The sequence below is a fragment of the Mustelus asterias genome, unplaced genomic scaffold (genome assembly GCF_964213995.1).
Source record: "Mustelus asterias unplaced genomic scaffold, sMusAst1.hap1.1 HAP1_SCAFFOLD_801, whole genome shotgun sequence".
In the NCBI taxonomy this organism is placed as follows: domain Eukaryota; kingdom Metazoa; phylum Chordata; class Chondrichthyes; order Carcharhiniformes; family Triakidae; genus Mustelus; species Mustelus asterias.
In genome coordinates this window covers 98,964-126,450 of record NW_027590748.1, presented here as the reverse complement: position 1 = coordinate 126,450, position 27,487 = coordinate 98,964, and the positions used below count along the sequence as shown (strand labels likewise).

General features: G+C 46.8%; 1 protein-coding gene and 1 long non-coding RNA gene across 11 annotated transcripts in view; one reads left to right on the top strand and one right to left on the bottom strand.

Moving 5' to 3' along the window:
- Positions 1 to 25,347, bottom strand: part of LOC144487454 (uncharacterized) — a 37,584-nt gene extending 12,237 nt beyond the window's left edge. Inside the window, exons 1-4 of one of the 3 annotated variants that reach the window (XR_013496415.1) lie at positions 23,312 to 25,347; positions 20,967 to 21,052; positions 20,691 to 20,749; positions 1,858 to 2,084 (exon numbers count right to left, since the gene is read on the bottom strand). This is a non-coding gene — a long non-coding RNA (uncharacterized LOC144487454). Of the gene's footprint in view, positions 1 to 954; positions 1,081 to 1,857; positions 2,085 to 20,690; positions 20,750 to 20,966; positions 21,053 to 23,311 lie in introns of those variants that run through there. The other 2 variants (XR_013496417.1, XR_013496416.1) reach the window with 2 other exon arrangements.
- A 605-nt stretch (positions 25,348 to 25,952) lies between these two features.
- Positions 25,953 to 27,487, top strand: part of LOC144487453 (NACHT, LRR and PYD domains-containing protein 3-like) — a 94,097-nt gene continuing 92,562 nt past the window's right edge. For 7 of the 8 annotated variants that reach the window (XM_078205539.1, XM_078205536.1, XM_078205535.1 and 4 more), the window contains exon 1: positions 25,953 to 26,064. The gene's annotated coding sequence lies outside the window, so the exon portion shown is untranslated. The remainder of the gene's footprint in view (positions 26,065 to 27,487) is intronic. The other variant, XM_078205537.1, reaches the window with a different exon arrangement.

Here is a 27,487-nt window from a genome sequence, read left to right as displayed (position 1 = left end):
TCACAGTGAGATAATAGCTACAGCCACAAAGGATGGATTCACTGCGGGAGCTCACAGTTAGATAATAGCTATAGCCGCAAAGGATGGATTCACTGCGGGAGCTCACAGTGAGATAATAGCTACAGCCGCAAAGGATGGATTCACTGCGGGAGCTCACAGTTAGATAATAGCTATAGCCGCAAAGGATGGATTCACTGCGGGAGCTCACAGTTCGATAATAGCTACAGCCGCAAAGGATGGATTCACTGCGGGAGCTCAAAGTGAGATAATAGCTACAGCCGCAAAGGATGGATTCACTGCGGGGAGCTCACAGTTAGATAATAGCTACAGCCGCAAAGGATGGATTCACTGCGGGGAGCTCACAGTTAGATAATAGCTACAGCCTCAAAGGATGGATTCACTGCGGGGAGTGGAGGAGAATAATCTCCCTGGGAGGCGACACATTTAAATGGAAGGAAGAAAGAGATACTTCACAATCAGTTCAGAAACTACATTCCCACTTGACCTCAACCACACCGGCTTTACTGTCACTGTGCAGGTTCTGCCTTTGTCAATTCAATGCAGCCTGGTTATCTCAGTAGAAATCATACTAATCATCTGAGCTGACCCTGTTTATAATACCCGTGTCTGAGTTTCACCCTCTGGTAAAAGTTATGAGATTATTTCGAGGTTTCTATTTATAGGAGAGAGTAACCAATTGAACCAGTTTGACAAGTCTGCACCCAATTCAGCTAGAAACAATGTTTGAGGCTGATTAGAGAGGTTATCATTTCCAATTCAGTCAGTGCAGTGAATTTCTATCTGTAACATTACAAAAAGTCACAGTGTACATCTGATATTTTGACTTTTAACCAAACACTTGAGAGTGCGGTCATTACCCGAGTATTGGTTGGAGCAGGGAAATGCAGACTGTGCAGCTAAACTCTGTATGTTGAGGGCATGATGTGGAGATGCCGGCGTTGGACTGGGGTAAACACTGTAAGACGTCTCACAACACCAGGTTAATGTCCAACAGGTTTATTTGGTAGCACAAGCCACTAGCTTTCGGAGTGCTGCTCTTTCGCCAGGTAAGTTGGAGTTCTGTTTGCAAACAGGGCATATCAAGACACAAACTCAATTTACAAAATAATGATTGGAATGCGAGTTTTTACAGTTAATCAAGTCTTAAAGGTACAGACAATGTGAGTGGAGACAGGGTTAAGCACATATGAAAGAGGTGTGTATTGTCTCCTGCCAGGACAGTTAGTGAGATTTTGCAAGCCCAGGCGAGTCGTGTGGGTTACAGATAGTGTGACATGAACCCAAGATCCCGGTTGAGGCCGTCCTCATGTGTGCGGAACTTGGCTATCAGTTTCTGCTCAGCCACTCTGCGTTGTCGTGTGTCGTGAAGGCTGCCTTGGAGAACGCTTACCTGAAGATCAGAGGTGAATGCCCGTGACCGCTGAAGTGTTCCCCAACAGAAAGAGAACACTCTTGCCTGATAATTGTCGAGCAGTGTTCATTCATCCGTTGTCGTAGCGTTGAGGGCGCCAGAGCTCTAAAATTAATTCCCTGTAATTACAAAAACCCATATCGAGGAAGGTCCAGGGCCCAGCCCGGTCTGAACTGGGATGTGGGAATGCTCTGATTCACCTCATTCCATCCCTCTTAAAAATGAAAATAATGGTGTGGAACAGGAGTGGTCTGATTCTGGGAGCCTCACTGTTAAACAGATCACCTTCATCACTGCTCCAGCTCAGTCACTGTATAAAACCTCATGGAAGGGGAATGGCTACAACAGCCCATGTAAAATAATCTGACTGAGAAAATGGTTTAAAATAAAGAAATACATAAAGTACAGGAGCAGACAAATCTTACCTTGACCTGCAGATTCTCTGCTTCCGTGTGGAGTCTGCTAGTTTTCTCTTTGTAAACTCTTTGCTACCAAACGTAATGTTGTTCCTGGTTTTCTTTCAGCAAATCACAGTTCAGTAATTGGATCTGATCTCTGTAATTTGAGATTTGTATTACATCTCGATGGGTTGAATGGTTCCTGCTGTGCTGAAACGACTCTGTCTCTGTCTCTGTCCTCCGACTGGAAGTTGCTGTTCAGAAAACACATCATTGAGCCAATTTAAAAACTCTTTGAACTGTGAACAAAGTTAGTTACAAACAATTTGTAATTAATTGCTGTCACACAGTGAGTTCAATCGGAGTCATGCCTCCAGAACGAATCACTGGGTTTCAACCTGAAACTGTTTAAAAACTCCATCGATTTTCTTATGTTTAGACTTTCAAACAAAGGGCCAGTGTCAGATGTTTCAATGCAGGATCTGATAACTTTAAAGGTGAACACATTAACTGTTTAACTGCTGAATGGAAGTGGGGCTGCACAGTGAGAAATTTATTTCCCCATGCTCAGTCATATAATGAAACTGGATCTTATTCACTCCAGGCTGCCTGTCGACCCTGCCCCCTGTGTTCACTGACCGACATTGGGATTCAGTCCAGAAATGCCTTGATTTTAAAGTTCTCATTCCCATCTTCAATTTTCTGAACGATTTCATCCCTTCCGATATCTTTAACATTCTCCAACGCTGGAACCATCCAAAGTTTCAGCGTTCTTTCAATTCTGCGTCCCTCATTTCTTTCATCCCTCCATTGTCAGCCGTGCCTTCATCTGCCTGGGTCCAGAGCTCCAGAATTTACTCCCATCTGTCCCTTAGAAATCTTTTACAAATCTGCCTCTTTTATCAAGCTTTTACTCTCCTGTCCAGTAAGGACAGTAAGACAATAAACTTGCCTCATTTTGCTCCAGTGAAGGACTTTGGAATATTTTATAGCATTAAAGGAGCTATAAGAATGCAAATCGCTTTTGTTGAAATCAAAGCAAAATACTGTGAATATTGGAATCTGAACCAAAGGGTGGGATGGGTGGCCCAGTGGTTAGCACCGGTGACTCTCAGTGCGAGAGACCCGGGTTCGATTCCCGGCTTGGATCACTGCGTGTGGACTTTGGACGTTCAACCCTTGTTGACCTGGGTTTCCTCCGTTGCTCCGGTTTCCTCCCACAGTCCGAAAGACGTGCTGCTTAGGTGCATTGGCCACACTAAATTCTCCCTCAGTGTAACCCGAACAGGCGCCAGAGTGTGGCGACTTGGGGATTTTCACAGTAACTTCATTGCAGTGTTAATGTAAGCCTACTTGTGACACGAATAAATAAACATAAACAGAAAACACTGGAAAATCTCAGCAGGTTTGACAGCATCTGTGGAGAGTGAATAGAGCCAACAGCCCTCAGCAGAGCTGACCATGGTCCTTGCGGGCATTCCCCTCGGTGAAATGGAGCTCGTGGCAACAGGCTCTGAACTTTTGCACAAGACAAACACTTCGCTGCTCTCTCCTCGATTTGGGTATCGAGCCCTGACCACCAAAAATAACTTCTTTAATAACTCAGCTTCCCTCTGGAAACTTGACTGACGATATTTTATGGTCTGTCCGGCTGACTGTGAGAAATGGAATCCTAGTATGAGGCCCAAAAAACATTGTTAGTGACCGATTATCCATTAATTCAGTACATTTCCTTCCACATCGGTGTTGCCCTGATTCTGAAAATGATTCCTGGAGCTTCCTTTTGTTTGTGTGCAGAGTTCATTCCTGCTCTGTTCAAGGTCTTGGTGCAAAAACTATCGGCTTCTCTTTCCCATCGGGCATTGCGTGAGAAACTGCTGCCTCCATCCCATAAGGCGATGCGTTATGTGCCAGTTGCAAAGTTAAATTTGGATTAAAGTGTGTCAGGATTTCTGACTTTACTAGTACCTCTTTAGCTTGTACGAAGGCTTTCTCACACACCTCCACCCATTTCCATTTCTGTTTCCTCTTATGACACAAAAAGTTGTGTAAATGTTTAAGAATAGTCGCTAGATTAGTGACAAACCTTTCATGAAAAATACTTTAATAAGCTCAAAGGAGAATTAAGATGATTGATGTTGAGGTGCAGGTGCGTCAGAAATGGCTTTGACTTTTGAAGGCAATTTGTGCAGTCTCTTTGCATCTATAGAAGATTGGAAATCTTCCGTATTTATCTTTCCGTAATCTTAATCCATGATCTTCTAGTCTCTGGAGTGTGGCATCTAGGTTGTGGAGATGTTCTTCCTCATTCTTTCCAGTAACTTAGATATGGCCTATGAAACACTGGACTCTTTCTAATCCGCTTAGAATTTGATCCATGGCACATTGGAACAGCACAGGTGCAGACATGATGCCAAATGGAAGTCTTGTCTATCTGAATAGCCCTTGGTGTGTCACAATCGTCAAATATTGTTGTGAATCTGGATCCACATTCATCTGGAGATAAACACGATTAAGATCAATTTGACTGAAGTGTTGCCTTTAGCCGAACCAGTGAGTAAATCCACCTTTCCATCATACAACATCTGTTAGCTCTGGGATCAGGCATTTCCCGAGAGTGATCATTAACTCTCCACAGCCGGTGTGACACAGACAGCTGCCCAGTGAAATCCAGAGAGTCCCACTGGTTTCCACAACCTGGTTACAGGTGGGATCCTGTTCACTGAGACTCCACACTGGGAAATCCCATTGGTTAAAGATTTACTCCCAGTGCAGGATGAAACCAGACTAATTCCCATGGCAGAGAATATTCTCAAGGGAAATGTGGAGTTTGGTGATCAATGGTGAATTAAATAATCCTTCACTTGGTTTCTAACAGCCTGGCAGGGTTGTACTATGTTAACATTTATGTTTGATGTGTTTGATTTGATGGAGTTTTGATATTAAGCTCTGGTAATGTATGAATTATATCTCTGCACTTATACATTATAAGTGGATATGATTCCTCTGGACAGTGACAATCTCCATGAGATGAGTGCCCTGGTTGAAGCTCTAACTTGAATACAGTGACCAAATTTCTCATTGTGTCAGCAGTTGACCAATGAACACTGTAGGAGGTGAAAGTAGTTACCACTCTTCTACTAATATTAACATCAATGTATAATATTTTCATTCGTAAAGGTATCATCAAATAAGGTCATATGGATTGAACTGAAGAACAAGAAAGGGACACTGACAGTTCTGGGAGTATAACATCTACCCCAGACAGTCAAAAGGAAGTCAAAGAGCAAATATGTAGTGACATTGCTGAGAAGAATGTACTCAAGAGGCGGCTGGATATAGCATTTGGGGCAAATGGGATCAAAGGTTCTGGGGAGAAAGCAGGATGAGGCGATTGAGTTGGACGATCAGCCATGATCGTAGTGAATGGTGGAGCAGCTCAAAGGGCTAAATGGCCTCCTCCTGCTCCTATCTTCTATGTTTCTCTGCATAGAACATAGCACAGGAAACGGCCCTTCAGCCCACGATTTTGTGCTGAACATGATGCCAAATTAAACTAATCCCTTCTGCCTGCCCCTGGTCCGTATAACTCTCTTTTTTGCATATTCATGTGCTTCTCTAAAAGCCTATTAAATTCCCCTATCGTATCACCCCTGGCAACGCGGTCCAGACACCAACCACCGCCACCCCTGGGAACGCGGTCCAGACACCTACCACCACCACCCCTGGCAACGCGTTCCAGACACCTACCACCGCCACCCCTGGCACCGCGGTCCAGACACCTACCACCGCCACCCCTGGCACCGCGGTCCAGACACCAACCACCGCCACCCCTGGGAACGCGGTCCAGACACCTACCACCGCCACCCCTGGCACCGCGGTCCAGACACCTACCACCACCACCCCTGGCACCGCGTTTCAGACACCAACCACCGCCACCCCTGGCAACGTGATCCAGACACCTACCACCGCCACCCCTGGCACCGCGTTCCAGACACCAACCACCACCACCCCTGGCACCGCGTTCCAGACACCAACCACCGCCACCCCTGGCACCGCGGTCCAGACACCAACCACCACCACCCCTGGCACCGCGGTCCAGACACCTACCACCGCCACCCCTGGCAACGCGTTCCAGACACCAACCACCGCCACCCCTGGCAACGTGATCCAGACACCAACCACCGCCACCCCTGGCACCGCGTTCCAGACACCAACCACCGCCACCCCTGGCACCGCGGTCCAGACACCAACCACCACCACCCCTGGCACCGCGGTCCAGACACCTACCACCACCACCCCTGGCAACGTGATCCAGACACCAACCACCGCCACCCCTGGCACCGCGTTCCAGACACCAACCACCGCCACCCCTGGCACCGCGGTCCAGACACCAACCACCACCACCCCTGGCACCGCGGTCCAGACACCTACCACCACCACCCCTGGCAACGCGCTCCAGACACCAACCACCGCCACCCCTGGCAACGCACTCCAGACACCTACCACCACCACCCCTGGCAACGCGTTCCAGACACCTACCACCACCACCCCTGGCAACGCACTCCAGACACCTACCACCGCCACCCCTGGCAACGCGCTCCAGACACCTACCACCGCCACCCCTGGCAACGCGGTCCAGACACCTACCACCACCACCCCTGGCAACGCGGTCCAGACACCTACCACCACCACCCCTGGTACCGCGTTCCAGACACCAACCACCACCACCCCTGGCACCGCGGTCCAGACACCTACCACCACCACCCCTGGCACCGCGCTCCAGACACCTACCACCACCACCCCTGGCAACGCGCTCCAGACACCTACCACCACCACCCCTGGCACCGCGTTCCAGACACCAACCACCACCACCCCTGGCAATGCGTTCCAGACACCAACCACCACCACCCCTGGCAACGCGTTCCAGACACCTACACTGGCAACCCTGCCAACGCGTTCCAGACACCTACCACTCTGAGTAAAAAATATGCCTCTCACATCTCTGTTGAACAATCCCCCTCTCATGTTAAGTGCAGGCCTCTTAGTAGTAACTCTCGGTAGAAAATCTTCTAGTAAATGTCAACCCTATGATCATTTTATAGATTCCTTTCAGGTCTCCCCTCAGCCTCTGCCACTGCAGAGAAAAGAACCCGAGTTTGTCCATCCTCTCCTTATAGCTCATATCCCCTAATCTAGGCAGCATTCTGGTCAACCTCTTCTGCACCCTCTCCAAAGCCTCCACACCCCTCCTGCAACGTGGCAACCAGAATTGAACACAATACTCGAAGTGCAGCCGAACCGAAGTTTTATAAAGCTGCAACATGACATCCGAACTCTTAAACTCAATGCCCCGACCAATAAAGACAAGCATGCCGTACACTTTCTTTACGACCATATCTACTTGTATAGCCCCTTTCAGGGAGCTATGGACTTGAACCCCAAGATCCCTCTGTCCATCAATGCTATCCAGGGTCCTGCCATTGACTGTATACTTACCCTTAACATTTGACCTTCCAAAGTGCAGCACTTCACACTTGCCCGGATTAAACTCCATCTGCTATCTCTCTGCAAATATCTGCAACTGATCTATATCCCACTGTATCCTTTGACAACCTTCTATACTATCCACAACTCCACATACCTAGAGTTGTCTGCAAGTTTACTGACCCATCCATGTTATCATCCAAGTCATTTATATATATCCCAAAGCAATAGGTCCCAGTGCGTATCCCTGTGGAACATAACTAGTCACAGACCTCCAGCCCGAAAAACACCCTTCTACCACAACTCTGACTTCTTTGGGCAAGTCAATTCGGAATCCAAGTGGCCAAGTCACCGTGGATCCCATGCTTGTAAATCTTTTGGATGAGCCTAACATAAGGGGCCTTGTCAAAAGCCTTACTAAAGTCCATGTAGACTAAATCCACTACTCTACCCTCATCGATCACCTTCATCACCCCTCAAAAAAACCAATCAAGTTAGTAAGACATAACCTGCCCCACACAGGCACATGCTGACTTTCCCGAATAGGCCTGGCCTTTCCAAGTGCAGAAACAAAATGGCAGCGATCAAAATGGATTTCAACTGTCCCAGAATTAACTGAGATGAATTGAGGTTGGGGGGCAAAGAGCAATCAAAATGCATTTGTCCAACAATATACTCTACACATGAAGTTTACAAAAGTATATTACAAGACTACTCAAAGCTGACAGCACACAAAGTGCAAAACAAATAAGTTTCTCCCAATTCTGTATGTTATTTACTCCATTCACAATCACAGTTAACATTTAGCGTGAACATACGTCAAACGTGTAGCCTGAGGGTTTATTTTGAGTTTTCATTCTCTCGCTGAGGGGTCTTAAAAAGCAGCCTTTTCCCTTTGTGGGAGCTGCCCCAGATTTTACTGTGGCCCCAGTACGTTATCCTGAACCTGGGAATGTGTCAGTCTGCGATTACAGAGCTGGAATTAAAAAGGAACTCGCAAAAGCAAAGAGAGGGCAGGAAACAATAAGGGAGCTGTAAAAAGGAAAGACAAAATATATTTTATAAAGACAAAAAATGCAAACAGATAACTCAGACAAGAATACCAAGCATTAAAAAACAAAATGGTAACTTGTGGATGGAGAGAGACGAAATGCACATGGTTCTTAATGATCTGTGTGTCTGTTTTCACAAAACAGGGAAGCGAAGCAGACCTCTCAGTTAAAGATGAGGGTTGTGAAATATCGAATGTGTTAAACTTAGTGAGCGATGAAGTGTTGAGATATTCACCATCTTTGAAAGATTTGGATGAAATGCATCCCAGGCTGCCAAGATGAGTAAGGGAATAAAAAGAAGAAGCTTTAACCATCACTTTCCAGTGCTCTTTGGCTGCAGCGTGATGTTGTCAGATTGGGGAACTGCTAATGTTGTAGTTATTTAAAAAGCAGCAAGGGGTAGTTACAGGTCAGTCAGTTTGATCTTGGTGGACAAATTATTCAAAGACCTTCCAACAGTTATTATAAATGCTCCTTTGGAAAGGCATCAATGCGTTAAAGAAAGGTGATGTCTGACTATCCTCACTGGAATTTTTTCAGATTAGAGAGACACTTGTTTGATGCAGTCTACGTGGGTTTTAGTGAGGTTTTACTGACAACTGGTCAGAAAAGTAAAAGCCATTGGATCCAAGGGAAAGAAAGTGGTCATTTGGATCCAAAACTGGCTCAGTGCCTAGAATCAAATTGTAATGGTGGATGGATATTTTTTGTAATTGAATGACTATCCAGTGAGGACTCCGTACTCGGCGCCTTGCTGTTTGTGGTAAATATCAATAATTAGTCCTAAATATAGCAGTGATCGGCACAAGGAAGGTCATCTGCTTATTTCTCCACTCTTCACAGTTCTGAATATTCCTCTGTAGTTACATAAGAACATAAGAAATAGGAGCAGGAGTAGGCCATCTAGCCCCTCGAGCCTGCCCCGCCATTCAATAAGATCATGGCTGATCTGACGTGGATCAGTACCACTTACCCGCCTGATCCCCATAACCCTTAATTCCCTTACCGCTCAGGAATCCATCCATCCGCGCTTTAAACATATTCAGCGAGGAAGCCTACACCACCTCAGTGGGCAGAGAATTCCAGAGATTCACCACCCTCTGGGAGAAGAAGTTCCTCCTCAACTCTGTCTTAAACCGACCCCCCTTTATTTTGAGGCTGTGTCCTCTAGTTTTAACTTCCTTACTAAGTGGAAAGAATCTCTCCGCCTCCACCCTATCCAGCCCCCGCATTATCTTATAAGTCTCCATAAGATCCCCCCTCATCCTTCTAAACTCCAACGAGTACAAACCCAATCTCCTCAGCCTCTCCTCATAATCCAAACCCCTCATCTCCGGTATCAACCTGGTGAACCATTTCCAAATTCAACGAGCAATAATCCGAGCGAAAGGCGTGAAGAAGTTTCCTGACTTCCTGTAAACTAAACACAAGTCCTCTTCCTGAAGAGTGCTCCACCCGTAAGCAGCCATTGTACCTCGGGTATCCAGCACTTCCAATATTGCGAACAAACATTTACTGGTTCCATCACCATTGGCCAGGCCTCATAAACCCCACATGGGAGACTTATTGGGGCTGGAGTGAATTGCAGAAGAAAAACCTTCCTGAGGTTGCAAATGATCCTCCTGCACTGACTTCAATATCGGAGCCACGATTAAGAAGTTTGCAAGTTATATGAAAATTGGTTGAGTCGTTAACAGTGAGACAGAAAGCTTTAGAATGAAGGAAGATGTCTGTGGACTGAACAGCTGGGCAGAAAAGTGTCAAATAAAATTAATCCAGAGTAGTGTGAGGTAATGCATTTAGAAAAGGCAAATAAGCCGATGAAATACACAATAAATGGATGGATTGGGGAAAGAGAGACCAAAGAAACAGAGATATGTTGGAATCCAGGACAAGCTGCATGTCCAGAATATTGGTCAAGGCATTAAATGTAAGAAGTTACATTAATCTTATCTTCTGTCTGCAAAACATCCCTGTCTCTTCATTTCCGTGCAGTGTGTGTCAGTTCTATCCCTGATCCTCTGCATCAATGAGATAGAAATTTCTTGCAACTTGCTGAAATGAAACAAATTGGAAATGTGATTGTATCCCTTTTCAGTGAGGCTCACAGCTTTACCCTCTGTGTGAAAGCTGCTGCCCATCCTCAGCATGGAATTCAATTTAAACATTCCCAACTTACTGCAGAGAAGGGAGCGGCCCCATTCCAGGCATCAAATTCAACCTGTTTGACAACCTGCGGCTAATTCAACTGTCAACAAGTTTCATTTGAAATTTTACTTTAACTCTTCTTGTTCCAGAGATGTTCAGTAAATCAGTCAAATGATAAGAAACAAATTCCAACTGGGACTTCGGAACTTTGAGCAAACATTGATTTCCTGATATTTGTGGTTTCACCCCAGAGCCCAGGAGCCAGTTCCTTGTCAATGAGCTGAGAGAAGGGCTGTTTCTATACATGGAGATTCACCATTTAACTTCTAAACTAAATGATCTCTGAGCAACAATGGCTGCAGCTGTTGGGCAATGAGCACTAACACTCCAGTTACATTTATTATTGTAAACCAGCAACTGAGACACCAGATTCTGGCCCAATGGAGTTATTCAAGAAGATGCTCAGAATTTCACTAACTCAGGATGACAAGTGAAGTGAATCTATGGCAGGTCATCGTCAACTGTCCTTATCGAGGGTGACATCTACTCAGGGTAAATGGAGTTAAGATGCAGATTAGGCAACATTTAATTAAATAGAGGAAGAGGCTCAAGGGGCGGAATAATTGCCTCCTGTTACTGTATTTAAATGTTGGTTGAATAATGAAGTGTGAAACTTCTGGAGGATTTGCACCTCCCTTTTAATCAGTTGATCTTGGATTGTTTATTTCAGATGGTGCAACATTTTTATTCAGAGAATGATCAGATAATCGGGTTCAAAGGACAAACTTTAGAAACGATAGTTTAGCAAAAACACTTTCAATGTTCCATCCTGTGCCAGTTATAGAATCAGGCCCCTAAACTTACTGATAGTTTTATTCTGGGTTCAACCAAATCTCTGAACAAAAGATTTGCTATCGAGTGATTTTAAATATACAGATTTGGAAATTACTGATTTATAACCTGATCCAATATGCTGAGGATTCTAGATCGGATCCACGAGGTTAAATATCAATTTTGATGTTAAATTGATAAGAGTAAGACAGGTGAGAGCAGTGTGCACTCTAACACTGCTTCCAACTCTCCATCTCTGTTGGGCGAGGTCCACTGGTTCTCCTGCACCCACTTGGCAGGACAAGACAACAATTCAGGTTGTTGTTTTACTGTGTGTAAATTACAGACAGTGTGGGCCTCCAAATGAAAAGAGAGAATCGAGCCAAAGTTTTGAGTCAAGATGACCCTTCATCTGAACTTGTATTTTAGCTCATTCTTTAAGTTTCCTAACCTACTAGCTGTAATTGAATCAGAATTTGACCGTATTTAATTCCTAGAAATCGGGAACACAGAGGGACTAAGTGAGTTGGTAAAGCTACAGCATAAAAAAACTGGAAATCTATGAATAGGCAGTGTGAGGCCATCCACTTCAGTTCTGAGTATTTTCTCTGTGGGAAGTTGGATGAAAAAGTGATTACCATCTCCAGGTAAAAGACATAAAAGCAAAGAGTTCAGGGAAGGAATTTCAGAGCTGCAGGTCAAAGGGAGTGGAGATACACAGGAGGCCAAACGTGGAGGAATGCTGAGATCTCAGAGGGGAAAAACCATAGACCTATGTGAACAGGAGGTTGAAAATTCTCGGTCTGGAAGAAGACACAGTGCTAAAGAGAAATGAGGCCTCAAAGGGATATGAAATGCAGGATGAGATAGTTCTCTTCGGATGACAAACGGAATAATTTTGGCTTATACACTGAGTTGAGAGGAATAAGCGGTGATTGCGCTGAAACATACAAGTATCTGAAAGGGCTGGGCAATGTAGACACTAAGTAATTGTTTTCCACTCGTTTGGAAATTGAAAACAGCAGTGCAGGATCTCAGGATAAGCCGTGGATTGTTTAGAATTGGGGTGAGGAGAAATGTTTTCACTCAGAGGGTTGTGAATCTTTGGAATTCTCTACCCCAGAGAAGGTGGATGATCCAGCACTGAAAATATTCAGGACTGAGATTTCTGATCTCTTATGGAGTGAAGGGATATGAGGAGCAGCTGGGAAAGTGGAGTTGGGGCAGAAGAGCAGCCACGATTATATTCAATGCAGAGCAGGGGCAAGGGGCCATGCAGTCTACAACTGACACTATTTCTGATGTGTTTAAATTAAAAGCCAGACATTTGCCAACTGGGGACCAAGGCAGTTATATACAAATTAACACTTTCAGTTCACTGCCTGGCAGACAGTAAAAGAAGATATTAATGTCCATGGAGAAGTAGTCAGGGTCAAAGCGGCAGTCAAGTTCACACATTTAGCCAATTAGGAATGGCTGGAACAGAAAAGAGAAAGATCTTACAATGGAGCGTGGACAGTCTTAACAACCATCACCTTGTCTGAATCCGCAATCACCAGCTTCCCCTTTCCCAAAATACAAATGAAGAACATATCCACCCGCTGCTCTCCATTTATTCAATTGCAGCTCCCAGCTTCACTTCCAACTGAAATCCTTCATGATCATTTGTGCTGCAATTTGAAAGGGAGCCCAAAAACAGAGAGACTTGGGAAAAAGGGCAGAGATTTTTAAAGACAACACTGTTTAAAAAGCTGGGAAAAATTCCAAATGCCGAATTCGCGTAAAAACTGGAGTAATTCGCGCTGGGGTTTATTTTGGTGGGATTTTCAAATCTCCCACACTGTGCGCACTGCAGAATGCACTCGCGTGAATCTCCTTCAAAACCCAGGGCGGAGCCTATTCCAGCCGGAGAGGCCGGTGGCAGAGCACTGAGCGGGTCACTGTGCAGACGCTGCTTTGTCAGAGCAGAGACTGGGGCTGGCGCAGTAATCCACACTGCCAGCCTCCCGATTGCTGTCCAGCCCCGCGACCCCACACACATTACTGACCGTGCGACCCCCCCCACCCCTCCCCCACACGCCCTGATCACTGGTCTCGCAGACATGTCTGGGCCAGCCATGACCTCTCTACCCCCCACCCAACCTCCCCCACTGGCCTGGAGGGGGACTGGGGGGAGATGCTTGCGGCCCCAAAGACTTCAGTCCCAGGCCCGCTATGCAAATGGTCATCAGTATAATTTATACAGCTCCGCACCGATTTCTGGCACAAAGCTGACTGCGCCAAAAATCTGGCCAGTGACACACGGAGGCCGTGGCACCCAGCGGGAAGCCCGCTACACGGTCTTCGCTTGCGTCTCTTGGCTCACTGCACTGCTAGTGGACTGGGGGAATCACCCACATAAACTACAAAAGGCGAGAGAAGGTTATGTTTATCATTCACCAGTTCAGCCTCAGCTTCAGCACTGCACCCAATTTGAGGTCTCTGGAAAGAATGTAAAGCAGCATTTCTGGCACAGCTCCAAGAATCAGGATCTTTACCAAATGACTGCAAAGGTTCATGAAGGTGGCTCATCGCCACCTTCTTATCGACAATTAGGGATCAGCAACAAATGCCGGTGACGTCCCGATTCCATTGACAGAGAAGAAAAACTTCAGTTTTGTAGACCATGGAGAAACTGGCACTATTCTCCGAGAGCAAAGAATAAAGAGCGTCTGAACAGGGGAGTTCAAAATGAGGAGGCTTTGATAATGAGAAGTGTTTCCACTGACAAAAGGGTCAGAAGCAGATAAGGACAGATTTATGGCGTTCTGTAATTGGTAAAGGAACCAGAAGGGAGATGAGCTATCTTTTAAACAGCAAGTTCTGATCTGGAAAGAACTATCTGAAAAAGTGAGGCCGCAAATAACCTCCCCTCCTGTTCTCCCTCCAACTGCTCTAACTGAGGATTTTAGGGTTTTGAATGGAATTATCAGTTGACAGAAATTTTACTCACTGGTGTGAGAGTCGCCGGGTCCGGATGGGATGTACCCCAGGTGACTGTGGGAGGCGAGGGAAGAGATTGCAGAGCCTCTGGCGACGATCTTTGCGTCGTCGATGGAGACGGGAGAGGTGCCGGAGGATTGGAGGATTGCGGATGTGGTTCCTATTTTCAAGAAGGGGAATAGGGATAGCCCAGGAAATTACTGACCGGTGAGTCTAACCTCAGTAGTTGGTAAGCTGAGGGACAAGATTTATGAGCATTTAGAGAGGTTTAGTATGCTCAAGAATACTCAGCATGGCTTTGTCAAAGGCAGATCGTGCCTTATGAGCCTGATGGAGTTCTTCGAAAATGTGACGAAACACATTGACGAAGGGAAAGCAGTAGATGTGGTTTATATGGATTTTAGCAAGGCGTTCGATAAGGTCCCCCATGCAAGGCTTCTAGAAAAGGTGAGAGGGCATGGGATCCAAAGGGCTGCTGCCCTGTGGATCCAGAACTGGCTTAACCAAAGGAGGCAGAGTGTGTGCATGGATGGGTCTTTTTCTAAATGGAGGTCGGTCACCAGTGGTGTGCCCTAGGAACCTTGCTGTTTGTCACTTTCATAAATGACCTGGATGAGGAAGTGGAGGGATGGGTTGGTAAGTTTGCCGAAGGTTGGTGGGGTTGTGGACAGTCTGGAGGGATGTCAGAAGTTACAAAGGGACATAGATAGAACATAGAACATAGAACATTACAGCGCAGAACAGGCCCTTCGGCCCACGATGTTGCACCGACCAGTTAAAAAAAAAAACTGTGACCCTCCAACCTAAACCAATTTCTTTTCGTCCATGAACCTATCTACGGATCTCTTAAACGCCCCCAAACTAGGCGCATTTACTACTGATGCTGGCAGGGCATTCCAATCCCTCACCACCCTCTGGGTAAAGAACCTACCCCTGACATCGGTTCTATAACTACCCCCCCTCAATTTAAAGCCATGCCCCCTCGTGCTGGATTTCTCCATCAGAGGAAAAAGGCTATCACTATCCACCCTATCTAAACCTCTAATCATCTTATATGTTTCAATAAGATCCCCTCTTAGCCGCCGCCTTTCCAGCGAAAACAATCCCAAATCCCTCAGCCTCTCCTCATAGGATCTCCCCTCCATACCAGGCAACATCCTGGTAAACCTCCTCTGCACCCTCTCCAAAGCCTCCACATCCTTCCTGTAATGTGGGGACCAGAACTGCACACAGTACTCCAAGTGCGGCCGCACCAGAGTTGTGTACAGTTGCAACATAACGCTACGACTCCTAAATTCAATCCCCCTACCAATAAACGCCAAGACACCATATGCCTTCTTAACAACCTTATCTACTTGATTCCCAACTTTCAGGGATCTATGCACACATACACCTAGATCCCTCTGCTCCTCCACACTATTCAAAGTCCTCCCGTTAGCCCTATACTCAACACATCTGTTATTCCTACCAAAGTGAATTACCTCACACTTCTCCGCATTAAACTCCATCCGCCACCTCTCGGCCCAACTTTGCAACCTGTCTAAGTCTTCCTGCAAACTACGACACCCTTCCTCACTGTCTACCACACCACCGACTTTGGTGTCATCAGCAAATTTGCTAATCCACCCAACTATACCCTCATCCAGATCATTAATAAATATTACAAACAGCAGTGGCCCCAAAACAGATCCCTGAGGTACACCACTTGTAACCGCACTCCATGATGAATATTTACTATCAACCACCACCCTCTGTTTCCTATCCGCTAGCCAATTCCTGATCCAATTTCCTAGATCACCCCCAATCCCATACATCTGCATTTTCTGCAGAAGCCTACCATGGTGAACCTTATCAAACGCCTTACTAAAATCCATATATACCACGTCCACTGCCTTGCCCCCATCCACCTCCTTGGTCACTTTCTCAAAAAACTCAATAAGGTTAGTAAGGCACGACCTACCTGCCACAAAACCATGCTGACTATCACCTATCAATTCATTACTCTCCAAATAACTATAAATCCTATCCCTTATAATTTTTTCCAACACCTTGCCGACAACAGAAGTGAGACTCACCGGTCTATAATTCCCGGGGAAGTCTCTGTTCCCCTTCTTAAACAATGGGACAACATTCGCTAACCTCCAATCTTCTGGTACTATACCAGAGGCCAACGACGACCTGAAGATCAGAGCCAGAGGCTCTGCAATCACTTCTCTTGCCTCCCAGAGAATCCTTGGATAAATCCCATCCGGACCAGGGGATTTATCTATTTTCAGACCCTCCAGAATATCCTGCACATCCTCCTTATCAACTGTAATACTGTCTATTCTACTCCCTTGCAACCCAGTGTCCTCCTCAGCTATATTCATGTCCCCTTGCGTGAACACCGAAGAGAAATATTGGTTCAATGCTTCACCAATCTCCTCCGGTTCCACACATAACTTCCCTCTGCCATCTATAACTGGCCCTAAACTTGCCCTAACCAACCTTCTGTTCTTGACATACCTATAGAACGCCTTAGGATTCTCTTTAACCCTATCCACCAAAGTCTTCTCATGTCCCCTTTTAGCCCTTCTAAGCTCGCTCTTCAACTCCCTCTTAGCCAATCTAAAGCTTTCTAGTGCACTACCCGAGTGCTCACGTCTCATCCGAACATAAGCCTCCTTTTTCTTTTTAACCAACAAAGAAACTTTTTTGGTGCACCACGGTTCCCTAGCCCTACCAATTCCTCCTTGCCTGACAGGGACATACCTATCACAGACTCGCAGTAGCTGCTCCTTGAAAAAACTCCACATGTCGGACGTTCCCAGTCCCTGTAATCTCCTAGTCCAACCTATGTTTCCTAATTCTCTCCTAATAGCCTCATAATTACCCTTCCCCCAGCTAAAACCACTGGCCCGAGGTTCATGCCTATCCCTTTCCATCACTAAGGTGAACGTAACCGAATTGTGGTCACTATCACCAAAATGCACACCAACTTCCAAGTCTAGCACCTGGTCTGGCTCATTTCCCAGCACCAGATCCAATATAGCCTCACCTCTAGTTGGCCTGTCTACATACTGAGTCAAAAAACCTTCCTGCACGCTTTGAACAAAAACTGACCCCTCTAACGAGCTAGAGCTATAACAATTCCAGTCAATATTAGTCAAGTTAAAATCCCCCATAACAATTGCCCTATTACTTTCACTCCTAAGCAGGATTGACTCCGCAATCCTTTCCTCAACCTCTCTAGAACTTTTAGGAGGTCTATAAAAGACTCCCAACAGGGTGACCTCTCCTCTCCTATTTCTAATCTCCGCCCATACTACCTCAACAGATAAGTCCTCATCAAACCTCCTCTCTGACACTGTGATACAATCTCTGACCAATAATGCTACCCCTCCCCCTCTTCTACCTCCTTCCCTACTTCGACTAAAACATTTGAACCCCCGGGACCTGCAGCATCCATTCCTGCCCCTGCTCTATCCATGTCTCTGAAATAGCCACAACATCGAAGTCCCAGGTACTGATCCACGCTGCAAGTTCACCCACTTTATTGCGAATACTCCTGGCATTGAAGTATACACATTTCAAACCCTGCTCCACCCCACCTCTGCAATGCCGTGCATTGCAGTCCCTATCCATGCATCCCTCACTTTCAGCCCCACTACTCAGGATCCCTCCCCCCCCCCGAATCAGTTTAAACCTCCCTGCATGGCCTTAGCAAATTTGGAGCTGGGGACCAAGTGTAGTGTGCCAAAATTCGCAGATGATACTAAGATGGGTGGAAGAGCAAAGTCTGCAGAGGACGCTGAAAGTCTGCAAAGGGATATAGATAGTTTGTGAGTGGACGAGAGTCTGGCAGATGGAGTACAATGTTGGTAAATATGAGAGCATCCATTTTGATTGGAATGACAGCAAAATGGACTATTATTTAAATAGTAAAAAATTGCAGCATGCTGCTGTGCAGAGGGACCTGGGTGTTCTTGTGCAGGAATCTCAAGGAGTTGATTTGCAGGTGCAGCAGGTATTTAAGAAGGTAAATGGAATTTTGTCCTTCATTGCTAGAGGGATGGAGTTTAAAAACAGCGAGATTATGTTGCAGCTGTATCAGGTGCTGGTGAGGCCACACCTGGAGTACTGTGTAGTTTTGGTCTCCTTACTTGAGAAAGGATATACTGGCACTGGAGGGGGTGCAGAGGAGATTCACTAAGTTGATTCCGGAGTTGAGAGGGTTGGCTTATGAGCAGAGACTGAGTAGACTGGGGCTATACTCATTGGAATTCAGAAGAATGAGGGGAGATCTTATAGAAACATATAAGATTATGAAGGGAATAGATAAGATAGAAGCAGGGAAATTATTTCCACTGGCGGGTGAAACTAGAACTCGGGGGCATAGCCTCAAAATAAGGGGGAGCAGATTTAGGACTGAGTTGAGGAGGAACTTCTTCACACAAAGGGTTGTGAATCTGTGGAATTCCCTGCCCAGTGAAGCAGTTGAGGCTACCTCGTTGAATGTTTTAAGGCAAGGATAGATACATTTTTGAACAGTAAAGGAATTAAGGGTTATGGTGAGCGGTCGGGTAAGTGGAGCTGAGTCCACGAAAAGATCAGCCTTGATCTTATTGAATGGCAGAGCAGGCTCAAGGGGCCAGATGGACTACTCCTGCTTCTAGTTCTTATGACCAAAATGAATGGTGGAGCAGGCTCGAAGGGCCGAATGGCCTCCTCCTGCTTCTCGTTTCTATGTTTCACACATAACCCCCATGCAGACAAACACTTACACACTCACACACTCAATTTCTCTCACAAACACAGACACACACACTCGCACATAGGCACACACCCCTCCCATGCACATATACACACACGCACACATACATGCAGAATACACACACACACATACACACACCCAAATACGCCTATGCAGACCACCTCACACCCTGATACACACACACACATACTGATACATACACCAATATACACACGCAGACACACACACACACACAGACACGCACACAAACAAATACAATCTCCCATTTCATTGTTTCATCAAACAAGGACAGGACAGTTCAGAAAATGCAGTTAGATACAGATGAAAACTCCCATCATATCAGCCTCTCTTTCCCACTCTCCATCCAGCTGGAGTGGGCAAGAGAGAAACAGGGATAGAGATAGAGAGAGAGTAACAGAGAGAGGGGAGGAAAGGAATGGAGTGAGAGTCACAGAGAGGGAGAGGAAGTGATTGAGATAGAGTGTGTTCGGCAGAGTTCCTGCAATGCTGAGTACAATGGCCTTTGAAGGTACCACACAGAACACAACAAATAGGAGCAGAAGTAGGCCATTCTGCCCCTTGAGGCTGCTCCTCCCATTGATAAGATCATGGCTGATCTGACTGTGGCCTGAACTCTACTTTGCTGCCTGTCTCCCCATAATGCTCAACTCACTCTCTGGGGAAAGTGGTTAGCACTGCTGCTTCACAGCGCCAAGGACCTGGATTTGATTCCCAGCTTGGGTCACTGTCTGTGTGGAGTTTGCATGTTCTCCTCGTGTCTGCATGGGTTTCCTCCGGGTGCTCCGGTTTCCTCCCATATTCTGGTTCGGTGCATTGATCCGAACAGGCGCCAACTGGAAGAATTTCACAGTAACTTCATTGCAGTGTTAATGTAAGACTGACTTGTGACCAATAAATGAATTTTAACTTTGAATTCTAAACACTAACCACCCCCTGAGAGAACAAATTATTCCTCCTCATCTCCATCTTTAATGGGCGCTGTATGAATTTTAAACTGTGCCCTCCCTGATACTAGATTCCCCCATGTTGGCCCTGTTCTGTGATAATACAGATGTTTAAAGATTATTCAGTAGTTCTTCAAGGGTAGCAGACACAGGGAAAAAAGAAGTGACTCTGTACACAACAGATATATTTCAAGGGGATACTGCACCCAGCTGTATCTGAGTGGGCAGTAATCTTCCCTCAGAATCAGACAGATTGTGGGTTCAGCTCAGAGCCTCAAATACTAGGCCCTTAGCATTGATCAGAGACTCCGAACACAGCATGATGGGAGAGCGGACAAAGGAAACTGGTGTCAACTTTTGAATGGACCTACCATATATTAAGCTGATCTTTCACTCCACACTATCGGTAACTGCAACACTATATTCTGCACCCTTTCCTCTCATTCTCCCCTATGTACTCTATGTACGGAATGTTTTGTCTGGATAGCGCACAAGAAACAATACTTTTCACTGCATCCCAATACAAATCAATCAAATCAAATCAAATTAACACGGTGAAGTTTGGACCCTGTGGAGTGACAGTTGTCTGAATACAGATTCTATCTTATTGTAACATTCAGGTACCACGTGTACTGAGCTCACCAGCGTTCTGTCTGCATTGTGTGAATCCAGTCTTGAAATATCCACTCGTGTTGCTAATTCTGCCAAAACAGAAACAGAAAGAGTGTTTGAATGCTCCGTGATTAGACCCCTTAATGATAAACAACATGGTGGATGAGAGGGATAGAGAGAGAGAGGAAGAGATACAGAGTAACAGAGAGGTAGGGAGAATGAGAGAGAGCAATGCAGAGAGTAACAGTTGTCTGAATACAGATTCTATCTTATTGTAACATTCGGTACCACATGTACTGAGCTCACCAGCATTTGCAGAAGCCATTATATAAATACTGTTCTGTCTGTATTGTGTGACTCCAATCTTGAAATTTGCACTCATGTTGCTAATTCTGCCAAGACAGAAACAGAAAGAGTGTTTGAATTCTCTGTGATTAGACTCCTTAACGGTAAACAACATAGTGGATGAGAGGGATAGAGAGGGAGAGGGATAGAGAGGGAGAGGAAGAGAGAGAGGGAGCAATGCAGAGAGTAACAGTTAGACAGTCAGGAATAGAGATTAATTCAGATGGATAGTGAGTGTCAGGGGAGTCCGAGACGCTCCATAAACAAGGTAAAGATTTGAAAATGGAGGAGTGTTTCTTACCCACTTTTAAAAGATAATCCACACTCACACCAGTCACATTTCACACTCTCTGCTCAGTCCTGTGTTGGGGGGTGTTGAGTGTGGGATCAGTGTTTGCTTTTCTCAAACCGCACTGATATTCCCAACAAGGGCAAGAGGTTTCAGTGTTTGAAAATGTAAACATTTAAAAGCAAAACGAGACTGGATTTGGTTAAATCTCATGGGATCCAGGATGAGGTGGCCAAATGGATACAAAATTGGTTGATGACAGAAGACAGAAGGTGGTTGTGGAGGGTTGTTCTATTTTCAAACTGGAGGCCTGTGACCAGCGGGGTGCCTCAGGGATCGGTGCTGGGTCCCCTGCTATTTGTAATTTATATTAATAATTTAGATGAGAATTTAGGAGGCATGGTTAGTAATTTTGCAGATGACACCAGGATTTGTGGCATAGTGGACAGTGAAGAAAGTTATCTCGGATTGCAACGGGATCTTGATCATTTGGTCGAGTGGGCTGATGAATGGTGGATGGAGTTTAATTTAGATAAACGCAAGATGATGCACTTTGGTAGATCGAACCAGCGCAGGACTTAGTTAGTGGTAGGGCATTGGTGAGAGTTATAGAACAGAGATCTAGGGGTACAGATTCATAGCTCCTTGAAAGTGGAGTCACAGGTGGACAGAGTGGTGAAGAAGGCATTCCACATGCTTGGTTTCATTGGTCAGAATACTGAATGGGATTTGGGACATCATGTTGAAGTTGTACAAGACATTGGTAAGGCCACACTTGGAATACTGTGTACTGTTCTGGTCACCCTATTATACCAAGGATATTATTAAACGAGGAAGTGTGCAGAAAAGAACTACTGGGGTACTGCAGGGTCTTGATGGTTTGAGTTATAAGCAGGGGCTGCAAAGACTGGGACATTTTCTCCTGGAGCATAGGAGGCTTCGGGGTGGTCGAACAGTGGCCTCGCTGGATTCACTCTGTCCTTTCAGATTCAGTCTCACAGGCCTGGCTGTGTTCACTGTGTCCTTTGAGATTCAGTGTCACAAGCCTGGCTGGGATCACTCTATCCTTAGAGATTCAGTGTCACAGGCATTGCTGGGTTCTGTCTGTCGCTTGAGATACAGTCCCACAGGCCTGGCTGGGTTCACTCTGTCCTTTAGGATTCAGTGTCACAGGCCTGGCTGGGTTCACTCTGTCCTTTAGGATTCAGTGTCACAGGCCTGGCTGGTTCAGTGCCAGGTTCACAGGAGTGCCCGTGTCAATTAGTAGTTCCCTCTAGCTCGATTTGAAGTCCCAACTATCTCAATTTGGAGTGCCCCCTATCTCGATTGCGAGTGACCCTCTAACGATTAGGAGAGTCCCATCTTGATTTGGAGTGTCCCGATCTGCAATAAGGGAGCCTTCTATCTCGATTAGGAATGCCCCCCTGTTTAGATTTGGACCAGTGACTATTTCAGTGAGGTGTGCCCCCCGTCATTTCTGAGTGTCCCCGGTCAATTAGGAACGCTGCCTACCTCGATTAGGTCTGTCCCTCCCTCGATTAGGAGTGTCCCGTATCTCGAATAATGGAGCCTTCTATATCAGTTCGGGGTGCCCCCGATTTAGATTTGGAGCAGCGACTAATTCAATTAGCAGTTCCCCCCCCCCATCGCCGTTAGCAGTGCCCCCCCCCCCGTCGCCGTTGGCAGTGCCCCCCCCATCGCCGTTGGCAGTCGTTCCCCCCCCCCGTCGCCGTTAGCAGTGCCCCCCTGTCTCGATTGGGAACACGCCGTATCTCGAATAAGAGAGACTTCTATCCCGATTAGGTGTGCTCCCATTTAGATTTAGAGCAGTGACAGTATCAATTCTGAGTGCCCGCATATCAGCTCGCAGTGCTCCTGTCAATGAGGAGTGCCCAGGTGAATCACAAGTGCCCCCAATTTCGGTTTGGAGTGCCCCCATCTTGATTACATGCGCCCTTATCTCGATTAGAAGGCCATGGACCTAATCCTGAGTGGAATGACAGGAGTCCAGACTTACCTGGATGGTATCTTGCTCATGGATTCGACTATTTTCCCAGTCCTTGGAAATACCTTAGAGGTTGCAGGAGCACGGCCTGCAAATCAAGAGAAAAATATGAGTTCTTCAAGGACTCCATTGAATGTCTGGGTCATGAAATGGATGCACAAAGCCTAAGATGGAGGTCATCATGAAGGCCCCAAGACCAGACAATGTGTCCCAATTCAGGTTGTTTTTGGGTCTAATCAATTACTGTGACAACAAGCTCAATCCGGACCTGGCGACAGCATTGAAACTGATGCTCCAGTTGCTGGTGAAAGGAGAGCCATGGAAGTGAACAAAAGGAGGCCTCCCTGGCGGTAAAGCAGGCTTTGAAGAGATTGGAAATGCGAGTTCAATTTAACCCAAAGTTACCGCTGCAGCTTACATGCGAAGCCTCGCCCAATGGGATTGAGGCTGTCCTGTCTAACGTTATGTCAAACGGAGAGGAAGATCCATAGTATTCGCTTCTAGATCATTGACGAAAGCTGAGGAAAAGTTTGCTTGGGTGGAAAAAGAAGGCTGAGGCATCGTCTTTGCATCAAGAAATTAAAATCTCTGCCATGATGATGTTGTGACTGAGCTCGAAGGGCTGAATTACTGACTCCCATTCATAATTCCTATATTTTATCTTCCATCCTTGGACCATTCACTGGGATACCGTCCATGGCAGCAGTTTGATTGCAGAGGTGGGTGTTGGTGCTGTCAGTGAGAAACACGGCAATGCGGATGCTCTGTCAAGGCTGCCTTTGCCTGGAGATAAAGATGTTCCCGCTGGAATGTGCAGATAATGCACTTCACACAAGAAGATAAAGTTCCGGTAACCGCTAACCAGTTACGGAAAGTCACCCGGAATGATCCGGTTATGAGGCAGGGAGTGGAACTTGTCCAGAGAGGGAGGATGAGTAGAAAGCACCCGGAGTTACGGTGATAAGTGTGTGGAAGCTGGGAGTTGTCGGTGTTGCTGGATGTTTATTCTGGGCTATGAGAGCCTCATTCCCCCATCATTAAGAGGAAAGGTGCTGGAACGGGAGCACCAAGAGCACCCGGGGGTGCTGCCAATGGAAGAGACAACAAGAAGCTGTTTGTGGTGCTGCCCAAATGGAAGAGAAAGTGGGATGGTGCGAATGCTGCGCTTGGGGACGGAAGGTGCCGCTCTTGCTGCCTCTTGCTGGCTGGGATTGTCCCCAATGGCAGCGAATCCACAGCGAGTCGCTGCTTCATCACAATCTGCCCGACTCCACCCACACTGGCTGTCAATCATTCTGCTGGAGCGGCTTCCTATTGGCTGTGTTCAGCTGATGGACAGCAGAATGCACCAATGGAGAATGAGGGTGCAGTGATGGATTGTGCAATGAATCAATGAGGCTTTTGACAAGGTACCACATGGCAGGTTGTTGCACAACCTACATCATGGGCCCCAGGGTGAGGTAGTTAAATGGATACAAAATTGGCTTGATGACAGAAGCCAGTGAATGGTTGTCCAGGGTTGTTTTTCAAACTGGAGGCCTGTGACCAGCGGTGTCCTCTGGGATCGGTGCTGGGTCCACTGTTATTTGTCATTTATATTAATGGTTTGGATGAGAATATAGGAGGCATGGTTGGTAAGTTTGCAGATGACACCAAGATTGGTTGCAGAGTGGACAGTGAAGAAGGTTATCTCGGATTGCAATGGGATCTTGATCAATTGGGCCAGTGGGCTGACGAATCGCAGATGGAGTTTAATTTGGACAAATGCGAGGTCATGCATTTTGGTAGATTGATCCAGGGCAGGACTTACTCAGTTAATGGTAGGGTGTTGGGGAGAGTTACAGAACAAAGAGATCTCGGGTACGGGTTCATGGCTCCTTGAAAGTGGAGTCACAGGTGGACAGAGTGGTGAAGAAGGCATTCAGCATGCTTGGTTTCATCGGTCAGAACATTGAATACAGGAGTTGGGACGTCTTGTTGAAGTTGTACAAGACATTGGTAAGGCCCCACTTGGAATACGGTGTGCAATTCTGGTCACCCTATTATAGAAAGGATATTATTAAACTAGAAAGGTACAGAAAAGATTTATTAGGATGCTACCGGGACTTGATGGATTGAGTTCTAAGGAGGAGTTGGATAGACTGGGACTTTTTTCTTTGGAGCGTAGGAGGCTGAGGGGTGATCTTATCGAGGTCTATAAAATAATGAGTGCACAGATCAGCTGGATAGTTCATGTCTTTTCCCAAAGGTCGGGGAGTCTAAACCTTAGAGGGCAGAGGTTGAAGGTGAGAGGGGCAATTATTTCACACAGAGGGTGGTGAGTGTCTGGAACGAGCTGCCAGAGGGAGTAGTAGAGGTGGGGACAATTTTGTCTTTTAAAAAGCATTTAGTTTGATGGGTCTAGAGGGATATGGGCCAAATGTGGGCAATTGGGACGAGTTTAGGGGTTTAAAAACAGGGGCAGCCTGGACAAGTTGGGCTGAAGGGCCTGTTTCCATGCTGTATGTAAATCTGAATGATGACGCAATGAGGTGCCGCCCACTCAGTGACGTGGCTGGAAGCGGCCGTTCAACGGTTTCCGCGCGCGGCTGGAGGGGGCGTTCTGACGTCACTGCCGACGCACAGCACGTGACCTGGATCTGGCCAATCGGCGAGCGGGACAATCAGCCGCCGCCGTCTCGAGTGCGGAGTTCAGGCGCCGCGCCGTTTCTCACTGCGTGTGCGGGGCTTTCCCAGCGGCGCTCACACCGAATCTTTGAGTCACGGTAAGGAATTAAATAAGAGAAAAAGTCTCCGCTTCAGCGGCGCCGACTCTCGCTGACTGGGATTGTCCCCAGTGGCAGCGAGTCGCTGCTTCATCACAAGCTGCCCGAGTGCGCCCCGCACTGGCTGCCAATCATTCTGCTGGAGCGGCTTCCTATTGGCTGTGTTCATTTGACGGACAGCAGAACGCACCAATGGGGAATGAGGGTGCGCTGAGGTCCCGCCCACTCAGTGAGAGCTGCTCGCGGTCACGTGGCGCGGCCGTTAACGGTTTCTGCGCGCGGCTGGAGAGGGGGGGTCTGAAGTCACTGCCCGCTCACAGCACGTGACAGGGAGCTGACCAATCGCCGGAAAGCAGCCCTCGCCGCCCCGGGTGCGCCTGCGCCAACTTCACTGCGGGAGGGTGCGGCCCGCTTCCTCCTGCGCGCAGGCGCACTGCCGTTTGTTCACTGCGTATCCGGGTATTTCCGGGTTTGAGGAATTAACGGCCCAGAAAAAGTTTCAACTCCAACAACATTCAGCTTGAGGATTAAAATGGCGGTTTCCTGTGTAAATACAGCCCGTCTTTGTATCATATTAACAGAGCGGGGACGGTCAGTTACATTGTGGGCGGCGCGGTGGCTCAGTGGTTGGTGCTGCGGTCTCACAGCGCCAGGGAGCCGGCTTCAATTCCCGGCCTTGGCTCACTGTCTGTGTGGAGTCTGCACATTCTCCCCGTGTCTGCGGCCCTTTCCTCACACTCTCCAAACATCAGCAGCACAGGGGCACTGGCCAGGCTCAGTTGCTGCTCAGTGTCAGGGGGGATCAGCAGGGTCAACACGGGGAGAGGGTCTGGGTGGGATTGTGGGCGGTACAGACTGGATGGACCAAATGGCCTCCTCCTGCGCTGCAGCAATTGGATGATTCAATGTTTCACAGAAAGATCTGTTATTACAATCCAGGCCGTGTCTGTGTAAACACTGTGCTGCAGCATCTAAATTACTGCAATCAAGCGCTTGTCTGAGGAAACACAGCACCAGATCTCTCTTCATTATGGGCCCTGTATGAGCATCTGACAAGGTGATGCATAACAGGATGGCGCATCACAGTAAAGCCCATGGAATTGGAGGAAGTGCGTTAGCGTGGATTGAAAACTGTCAGGCAGAAAACTGAGTTGGAATAAATGGCTCCTTTTCAGACTGGAAAGGTATAACTAATGCAGCACCGAAGGCATCAATTCTTGGCTGACAATTGTTTTGTGACCTGGCAGAAGGAGGAGAATGTAAGGTTTCCAAATTTGCCGATGAAACCAAGTTAGTTGGAAGGGCATGTTGTGATGGGGATATTGTGAAGCTGCAAAGGGATACAGATAGACTGGGTGACTAGGTGAAAACTTGGCAAGTGGAATTTAATGTGGGCAAGTGTGAGGTCATGCATTTCAAGTAG